At 55.4% G+C, this 9,759-nt stretch overlaps 1 pseudogene; it reads left to right on the top strand.

The window, feature by feature from the left end:
* The first annotated feature begins 4,856 nt into the window (after positions 1-4,856).
* LOC124654194 lies at positions 4,857-9,466 on the top strand (annotated as a pseudogene).
* The last annotated feature ends 293 nt before the right edge of the window (positions 9,467-9,759 follow it).

Below are 9,759 nucleotides of genomic sequence, written 5' to 3'. Positions count from 1 at the left end.
CCACATTGTTGAGCTTGACGAGCCGCCGTCGTTCGAGGACATGGCGGCGCCGGCGCAGGCGGTCGTGCCACCGCACATCAACACGCTGGCCTACCCTCTGATCATCCATGTGACGTCTACGGTCGACTTCCGGCGCAGCGCGACTCGCCGTGGTGCTGGGGATCGTCCGGTGAACGGTGATGGGGGCACGCCGGCATGGCCAACAAGGAGGCAGTACTCTTACACCAGAGGCGTCCCTGACACCCTGCCTGGGAGCGCGGAGGGCGGCAGTGCTGATGCATCGTCTTCCTCTGCGGGCCAAGGTGGTGGAGATCGTGGCGGCGACTTAGGAGTTTGGCCTCCGGGGTGATCGTTGGTGGGCCGGTGGCTCCGTCGCGGGGTTCCAAGAGGAGGAGTCGCGGAGGGAGAAAGATCAGGGAGCTGCGTGCTCGCGTCGCGGCGGAGGCCGCCGGCGGCGAGGCTGCGGATGTGCTGGCTGCCGTTGGCGCCATGGGTGAGCAGGTGCCCGGAGCGTGCGCCACCGCCACGCCAGCTCTGGCAATGGATGCTACGCCGGTCCTCGCCGCGCCTGCCCTGTAGTGCAATGCGGACGGGCGCCGGCCGGTGCTGTGCGCCGGCATGGCCGCTGGGGAGTCCTTGGCTGCCATGGGCGCCGACGATGATCAGCTGGCGGCTGCGAGCGCCATCGACGTGGGTGTATCGTGCTGCATACCGACCCATGCACAGGAGGGCCCGCTGGTCCACGCGGCGGTGCACGGTTCGGGAGACCGGGTCGTACCCGTCCAACGGCCGGACGTGGGTGCGGCCTGCGTCACGGTGGGGTCCACTGTGGGCCGGCTTTTGGAGGGTTCTCGTTCAAACCTGGCGGCGGAAGGTGGAGGCGCACCGCGAAGCTTCTGCGTGGGTGCGTGCGAGATCCCCTTTCCCGCTCTGGAGGGAGTTTCGGCGCCAGTGGAGCCCCCTTCCCTCCAAAGTGCGACGCTCGACGACGTGGCGGGCCCGTTTGTGCCCAGGCCGCTGCTGGGCCTCGATGCCTTCGCCAGCCCACCGCCCTCCAAGGCTTCTCACAGTGCTGGGCCAAGCAGTGCTGCTGGAGCGGATGATCAGGGTGGTTCTGGGATGGGAGCGCTGGCAGTTCAGGGCCAGGAACTCATCATCTCTACTCCTTCTTCGCCGTTTGGTGTTAGGACGGAGGACGAGAGCGACGATGAGGTGCTGGACGAGGAGATTGTGGCTGACCTGCCCCCATCTCGAGATGGCGTTGACGATGGCGCAGCGGCACCCCCTAGTGCCGCGCCTCCGTCGGTATGCCGTTTCGCCTCACCATCGCTGGTGTTTCAGAGGGCGCGACAAACGCCGGTCCCCAGGGCGCCGGTTCCTTTGGCACGGCCGAGGACGTTGGGGGAGTTCCTCGAAGCTGCAAAGTCGCGCTCTGACGCTCTTCTTCAAACCCCAGCGGTGAGGAGGCTGGTGGAACTAAACTTCCAACCACGGCGCAGTTCACGGATCGCAAAGCTACCGGGTGGGGTGAACGCCGAGATGAAGGCGGTGCGTAACCTGATGCGCAAGCTTGGCCTACTCTCTGGGGATGAGGCGCCGTCAGAGGCTGCCCTTGATGCTTACCACAATATGTACGAGCTCCCCTTGACGGATGACATGATCGAGGCTATCGCGGAGTTCTACAGATGGACGCTCTCTTCGATCAGAGGCTGCTCCCCGCCGATGTTGGGGATGTCGGGTGGTCGCCTCGTGGAGGCTTGACCCTGATATGGGTCGGGTGTTTTTGACCGTTTCAATGTTGTACGAACCTAAGGTGATGGTGGCCAACGTGCGGGGCCTTAACGACCGCGCGAGGCGTACGAGTGTTAGGAGTGTAGTAGGTACTACGGGTGCGTCTATTGTCTGTCTCCAGGAGACAAAGCTATCTGTTGTAACCCCTGCCATTGTTATGGAAGCACTTGGCGCGGACTTTGATGCGTACTTCTGCTTGCCTGCGTCTGGTACTCGGGGTGGGGTGATTGTGGCCTGGATAAGCAGGGTGGTGCAGCTCGACAGCGCCCACATAGGTGCTAATAGTATCACTGCTAGGGTGGCACCCTTGGGAGGGGAACCATGGTGGTGGCTTACCTGTGTTTATGGGCCACAGGCGGAGGCGGACAAGATCGCCTTCCTGGATGAGCTTCGCGATATTCGCGGAACCCACCAAGGCCCATGGGCGCTTTGTGGGGACTTCAACATGATCTACCGAGCGGAGGACAAGAACAACGGTAATCTAAACCGTAGGATGATGGGCAGATTTCGCCGCTTCCTGAATGACTGCGAGTTGAAGGAGATCTACTTGCATGGTCGTCGGTACACATGGTCGAACGAGCGTGAAACCCCCACGCTTGTACGGCTTGACCGGGTGTTTGTCACGGTTGCTTGGGAGGAGCTCCACAGTAGCTACAGCTTGCGCTGCTTGGCGACGGTTGTGGCTGATCATTGCCCCCTCCTCCTTGACTGCACCACACAGTCGGCGGGGCGGAAGAGGTTCCAGTTCGAACGTTTCTGGCTGCGGCTTGATGGGTTCGACTAGGTGGTCCAGAGCGCCTGGGATGTGGTCCAAGGTGACACTGATCCCTTCCGGCGGCTCACCGCTAAGTTGAAACTCACTGCGCGCCGTCTTATGAGCTGGAGCGACAAAAAGGTTGGATGCATCAAACTGCAGCTTATGATAGCGCGGGAGGTGGTTTTGAGGTTGGACACCGCCATGGAATCCCGATCGCTCACCTCCGATGAGCGTCGACTCCGGGCACACCTCAAGCAAGCTTACCTAGGGCTGGCCTCACTCGAGCGGACGATGGCTCGCCAGCGGGCAAAGATAGCATGGCTTAGGGAGGGGGACGCCAACACAGCCTTCTTCCACCAGCATGCGGCCTATAGGCGCCGGAAGAACGTGATTCATAGCTTGAGGGTGGATAACGCTGTTCTCTCCGACCACGCGGCCATGGCTGAAGCTACCTTCGCGCACTTTGAGAGCCTGTTGGGCACTTCGGTGGTGAGGGCGCACTCGCTGGATTTGGACTTCTTAGGCACCACACCAGAGGACCTATCCGAGCTCGAGGTAGCGTTCACGGAGGAGGAGGTGTGGGAAGTAATCAGGCACCTGCCATCAGGCAAGGCGCCCGGCCCCGACGGGTTCACGGCTGAGTTCCTCCAGAAATGTTGGGGGGTGGTCAAGGCTGACTTCATGGCGGCTTTCAACAAGCTTTATACGATGTGTGGGCGCGGACTCCAAGGCCTTAACCAGGCCCTGCTGGTCCTGCTGCCCAAGCGCCCGGACGCCATGGCGCTAGGCGACTACAGGCCGATAAGTCTGATTCATATCTTTGCCAAGCTGGTGGCGAAAACTTTGGCCACTAGGCTAGCACCCCGGATGGAGTCGCTGGTGGATCGCAACCAATGCGCCTTCATTCGCAAAAGGTGCATCCATGACAACTTCATGTTGGTACAGCAGACAGCTCGTTTCCTACATAGAGGGAAGGAGCCGAGGGTGATGTTGAAGCTGGACATTGCTCGGGCTTTCGACTCAGTATCCTGGGGATTCCTCATGGAGGTTCTCCAGAAGTTAGGGTTTGGGCCGAGGTTCCGAGAGATTGTCTCTCTACTGCTGGCCACGGCTAGTACCCGGGTGATGCTCAATGGCGAGCCAGGCCCCCAGATCTGGCATCGGAGGGGACTGAGACAGGGGGACCCCCTGTCGCCGTCGTTGTTTGTCCTAGTGATGAACTCGCTCAACAAGGTGCTCGCCAAGGCAGCTGAGCTGGGTATGCTGCGACGGTTGGCGCGACGGGACCTGGCGACCTCGGTGTCGCTATATGCGGATGATGTGGTGATCTTCTGTCACCCGGATGAGGCAGAGTTGGGTGCGGTCCGTGGGATCGTGGAGCTTTTTGGGCAAGCCTCCGGTCTACGCACCAACTTCGCTAAGTGCTCGGTGTCTCCTATTGCTTGCTCGGATGAGGTTGCTGTGGCTGCGGCGGGGCACATGGAGTGCCAGCTAGCGCCGTTCCCGGTGAAGTACCTGGGCATTCCCCTGTCCATTAGGCGGCTGTCGGCCGAGACTTTCCAACCGCTGTTGGACAGGCTAGCTGACAAATTGCCAACATGGCGGGCATCCATGATGCCACAAGCTGGACGTTTGACGCTGATCCGAGCGGTGCTCGCGGCAATCCCGCTGCACCAGCTTATGGTACTGGCCCTGAACAAGAAGACCCTCAAACAGATCAACAAGATCCTGCGAGGGTTCCTCTGGGTGGGCCGGGCAGAGGCCAATGGAGGTCATTGCCACGTGAACTGGGCAAGGGTGTGCCGGCCACTCACCCCGACCTTGCACGGATGGCCATAAGCCTTAGGGTGCGTTGGCTATGGAGGATGCGCACAGACCCCCAATGGCCATGGCGCGGGCTGGACATGCAGTTCTCGAAGGCGGAGCTGGACATCTTCGCGGCTTCCACCTCGATGATTCTGGGTAATGGGGAGTCCGCGCTTTTCTGGGAGGATCGATGGCTAGACGGTACGTCCATCAAGGAGATGGCGCCAGAGGTGTTCGCGCTAGTTCCTAAGCGGCGCAGGAAGGTGCGTACGGTGCGTCAGGCACTGGTAGACCGCGCTTGGATCCCCGACATAGCTGGAGCACCGAGTCCCCTAGCACTATGGCAATATGTGCAACTATGGGTCAGACTGAGGGATGTCCAGCTCTCGGAGGAGCAAGACGCGATGGCCTGGTTGTGGAAGACGGACGGCCAGTACACTTCCCATTCTTGCTATGAGGCCCTCTTTCGGGGGGGGGGGGATCACCTCAGCATTATGGGAGCTGAACTGAAGATCCTGGGCGCCTCCTAGGGTGAAATTCTTTTTATGGCTGGCCTGTCTGGAGAGGTGTTGGACGGGTGAGAGGCTGGCGCGTCGTGGTCTACCACATGTGCCCAGATGCCCGCTGTGTGACCAATCCGAGGAGACTATGGCGCATCTACTCACCGGATGCTCATTCTCCAGGACGATCTGGTTCGAGGTCCTCTCGTGGATCCGATCTACCGCAGGGCCTCCGGACTCGGAGGGGGACTTCGTGGAGTGGTGGTCGCAAGCGGTGCGGACCGCTCCCCGCCAGTTGCGCAAAGGTACATCGTCGGTAATCATGCTCACGGCGTGGTGGATCTGTAAGCACCGGAATGCTGCGATCTTTGATAACGCACAACCCTCGGTGCCTTCCCTGCTCAACGACATCAAGACCGAGGCGCAACAGTGGGCGAGCGCGGGGGCCCGAGGCGTCCGCCAGATCATCCCCTAGACTAGGTCCTCTTTCTTGGGTCGAGTTGTAGTGCGGGGTGTTGGTCCCTTCGTGGACTTGTACATATAACCTTTTTCCTATCTATCAATGCATCGAAACGCAAGTCTTTTGGGTTTTCGCGAAAAATGAGGCCGTTGCTTTTCAATCTGTCCTGGGGTCAATGCTTGCAAGGATTTATAATAATCCACAGAGTAAAGATGACAACCAGAATCGCCTTGAGAAAATTTTGCAGTTCTGGGGTTCGAAGGAAGTTTATGACCAGGAAACCATTGCTAACCTTGAAAGAGAGATGAAAGGTGGGGCGTCCTATCCTTCAGCACCACGACATGTTTCACCAGATCCCGCGACCTATACAGGTTTTCCCTATCCCACCCTTCTACTAAAGCATACCATTCTTTCTAGTTGCTCATAATTATTTTTTCTCATGTGTCTTTAGGTTTCTTGCTTGCACATAAATGGGGTTGTGTGATTTAGGCGTATATAACCTAACCTATGGGATTTTGATCATGTTATCATTTCCTTCTCATTTTTATTTGATTACCCTTCATTGCAGTAGCGATATGTTAGTGCGCATAAACTTTAAAGGTGGGTAGCTTTGGTATACGTAATCAGTTCGCCAGGCTGTAGAGAAAGATCATGTTTACTATGTTACCACTGATACCAATCCCCACTAATTCCAGACTAAAATCCTTTTTGTATATCAGGTCCACAATCTTTTGTAGATCTATGTATAAACTAGAAAATTAATTTATTCATGATGAATTAGCTTTGTTTTCTACATTCTATGATTAATTCTCTATTGTTACACTGTACATTTCCAAATGGTTTTTATGATGCATTGCATTTACCTTATGCTTGTTGGAGGTAAACCTAGGTATGTTTCATGGATATATTTCCAGGATCAGCCAGGGGGCCCTCAAAATGGTCCTCTGCTCCGCCAGACAAGGAGAATGCAACTTATCCTGTTTCTGCTGCACCCCAACCTGTGCTTTCTGCACAATTTCCAGCAAGCCAACTTCCCGCTGGTGTTTACCCTCCTCTAGGCCAAACTACTTTTCCAGGATCTTTGCCAATGCAACCATCCTTACTCCCCACTCCTCTTCCTCAAAGTGCTGCTCCAGCTACTACGCATGATCAAAATCTACCTCCTTATCCACTATTTCCCCCTGGCCTCATTCCAGGAATGGTCCGAAAGATGCAAATTGGCAGTGGGGTGCCATATTCTCCCTTGAGCCCACTCGATATCCCCACGGTCATCCCACCGTCAACGGTTTCAGAGTCTGACATCCTTGACCGTGTGACCAAGTTCTTCAAGGAGATCGGGGAGGTAAATCCATCAGAAGGTCCGATGAAGCAAGGCGAGCCCGATGATTATGACGATTATGAGAGGGAGCTTCCTGCTCGCAAGGGAGGTGCGTGCATCCCTCCCCCTGCTAGCTTGCATGTAAACCCTGAGACAGGGATGCGCGCTGATGGAGTGAAATGCATCAATAACCCCAGAAGTCACCGACGATGTCTGAAACGGTCCTGAAACTCATGAAATGCATCAAAACAGTCCTGAAACATATTCTCAATGTCTACATACGGTCCTAGATACGTATATAGTGACGTGGCAATGCAAGTGGAACCAATGGTACGGTCTTGACTGGCCCACGACGGCCTCACGTTGTGCATGAATTCGCAATGCGATGGACAGCCCCGATGGATTTACACTTTTTACATAAACTTAACATGAATCTTCATCCATCAGCTAGCTAGCGTCTTCTTCGGTTTAAGGTTTTTCGTATCTACTTCTATGTACATTTATTTATTTATTTTTGGAACAATACACTTCTACGTACTTCAGCCTGTCAGCTCCACAAATTGCCTGAATTTGTTTTTTCCCTTTCTTTTCTAATTTACAAACAAATACATCATCATTTATGCACTACATGTACATGCTGTGTACATGTATATCAAACATGAATCCGTAGGTGGTTAAACAGATTTCATGCATGCTCGCCTCATCCACCCACTAGTAGAAACTGGAGCATTAGGTCATCTCCAGCGGCGCGATGCAAACGGGCGATGCAAACGGACGCTGAGCGATCGTTTTCGTCCGCCATGACCGGAAATACGTCTGGGCCCTCCTCCAGCGGGGCGAGCAAAGTGACCGGGCCGCCGCGGCGACGCAAATCTGCCGAAATATGCGCCTCGGATGCGTCTCGGCGGACGCTGCGCGGATGCCGAAAGTGTCCGCTCACGTCTGGCAGACGTTTCGTCGGGCCCGCCTAGCAGCGACCCTGCGTCGATACGTCTTCTCAGGCGCGCCAGCGGCTCGCTGCGTCATTTCGGCAGTCTGCGCCACGTTAATGGCGATGCGTCGGCTGCCGAGCGGCCGCCGCCCACCTCCGCCAACGAAGTTAATGGCGACGCCACGCGTCTCGCGGCCGTCTCCTGCCTCCGGCCTATATAAAGAGGACGCACCTTCTTCTTCCTCATCCACTCCTCCACGCATACCCTAGCCGCTACAAGCTCCGCCGTAGCGCCGCCTAGCTCTTCCTGCGACGCAGCCAGGCCCGCGAGGAACTCCATGGCCAGACCTGGTGGCCAGCGAGGAGGTCGAAGCCGCGGCCCTGAGCGCCCCCGGGCCGTGGACGGGGCAGGGGCCGCCGTGGTGGAGCAGCTACGACACCACGGTCGTCGTCGCATGCGCTCTCCTCGTCTTCGCAGGAGGACCACTGCTTCGAGTTCCTCCTTCTCATCGACGACGATCCACTCGGCATTGAGCGGCTCCTGGACAAGTTCGGCGAGTTCGTCGATGGCGTCAAGCCGGCGCAGTTGCAGCTACGGGAGGCTAGCTGCAACTTCTGCCGGTGGAATGTGGAGGTCTTGTTCGACGAGCAGGGCAAGATGTACCTGCACACGTGGTGGGACAAGTTCGCCCGCGACCTCGAGCTCGAGCCCGGCTGCCAGCTCACCTTTCTCTATGAGGGTGATGGGCTCGGACACCGATAGTTAGATCTTAGAGTGTTCTTTCTTTGCAGCGAATATGGCTACGGGCCAGACGAAGCCAGTATTCAAGGTTTTTGGATATTCTTCCTCGAAAGAACCAACTGGACCACCGAGACCAGCTGGATTTTCCAGTTTGGGTGACTCTGGGTGTGCCCTCGAATGTTCGTCCTACTTATACCCAGCAAATTACATGACAACAAAAGTTGGAGCAAACCTGCACTCCATATATTAATCAACTACTACTCCTGTATCGAATTAAATTTTTGCATGATCTCCCCTATTTTCTCGAACAGCCGAAATAATCAACAGTTTGAAAACCTACTATGAATTCAACACCATCACAAGTATGATCATGCAAGTCATCAAGAGTTCAACATCACAAGTCTGATGACGTGCGTACTTGTACGTCACAACTCTCACGAGACAGATCACAAGTAGTATACTACACCGCTATTACAGCAAACTCCATCTACTCATTGATTCGATGCCGGCAATGAAAAATCAAACCTAGCCAAGCCACGGCAAAACTTAATGGAGCTAGCTGGATCACCTCCTTGCCGGAAGTTTCTCTATGGCAGAACGCGCGGCCGTCGTGGGCCATCCAGCACCGCCTGAGACCCTGAGTGGGTCCATTTACATTGCCACGTCACCTCTATACATATATAGGACCGTATGTGAACATTGAGGACAAGTTCTGGGACTGTTTTGATGCATTTTCTGAGTTTCGGGACCTTTTCAGACATCGCCGATAACTTGTGGGACTGTCGTTGCATTTCACTCCGCGCTGATGGCACGGTTGATAGCAAACCGGGATCGAGCGGCCGGCTGGGCCTTGGAGCCTCTGCTGACCCAAATGAGGAGAGCCACCAGTACGGTGATGTCATCGCAAACAGAGGAGCAGCAACTACCATTCTTCCATGAGTTCTCGCTCATTGGCACCAAGGTGAAAACAGAAGAAACCCAACGAGTTTCCTTTCCATTTCCGTCTGCTAGGGGCGAGAGTGGCAGTCTTTTCGAGTGTATCTCAGTAGACAGAATCGGACTATCAAATGATTGTACAATGTAACATTTTTTTACCTTTGCGGAAGACTTGGGACTGCAGCTTCTTACTTTGTAGAGTACTAGAGCAGCATGTTAGTTGGAAACGCGGGTTGTTTTGTTTCATAGATGTTAGAGCATCTCCAGTCGCGTCCCCCAAACCGTCCCCCAAACCGCACCGGATTGAGCGTTTGGGGGACGTGTTTTGTTCGTGCCGCCTTTGGGGGACGTCGCTCCCCAGCCGCGTCCCCCAAACGCCGCCCCCAAATATTTAAAATAATATTTTTAACACATAAACCATTTATATCAAATGTAGCATATGAAAAAAAAAATGTTTTCGAGGATTGTTTTCAAATTAAATTACAACAAACAATAAAACAAGTAATCAAATATAAAAA

This window comes from Lolium rigidum, chromosome 5 (genome assembly GCF_022539505.1).
Source record: "Lolium rigidum isolate FL_2022 chromosome 5, APGP_CSIRO_Lrig_0.1, whole genome shotgun sequence".
Lineage (NCBI taxonomy): Eukaryota > Viridiplantae > Streptophyta > Magnoliopsida > Poales > Poaceae > Lolium > Lolium rigidum.
The sequence above is the reverse complement of the archived record's forward strand: the minus strand, read 5'-3'. Positions and strand labels throughout refer to the sequence as shown.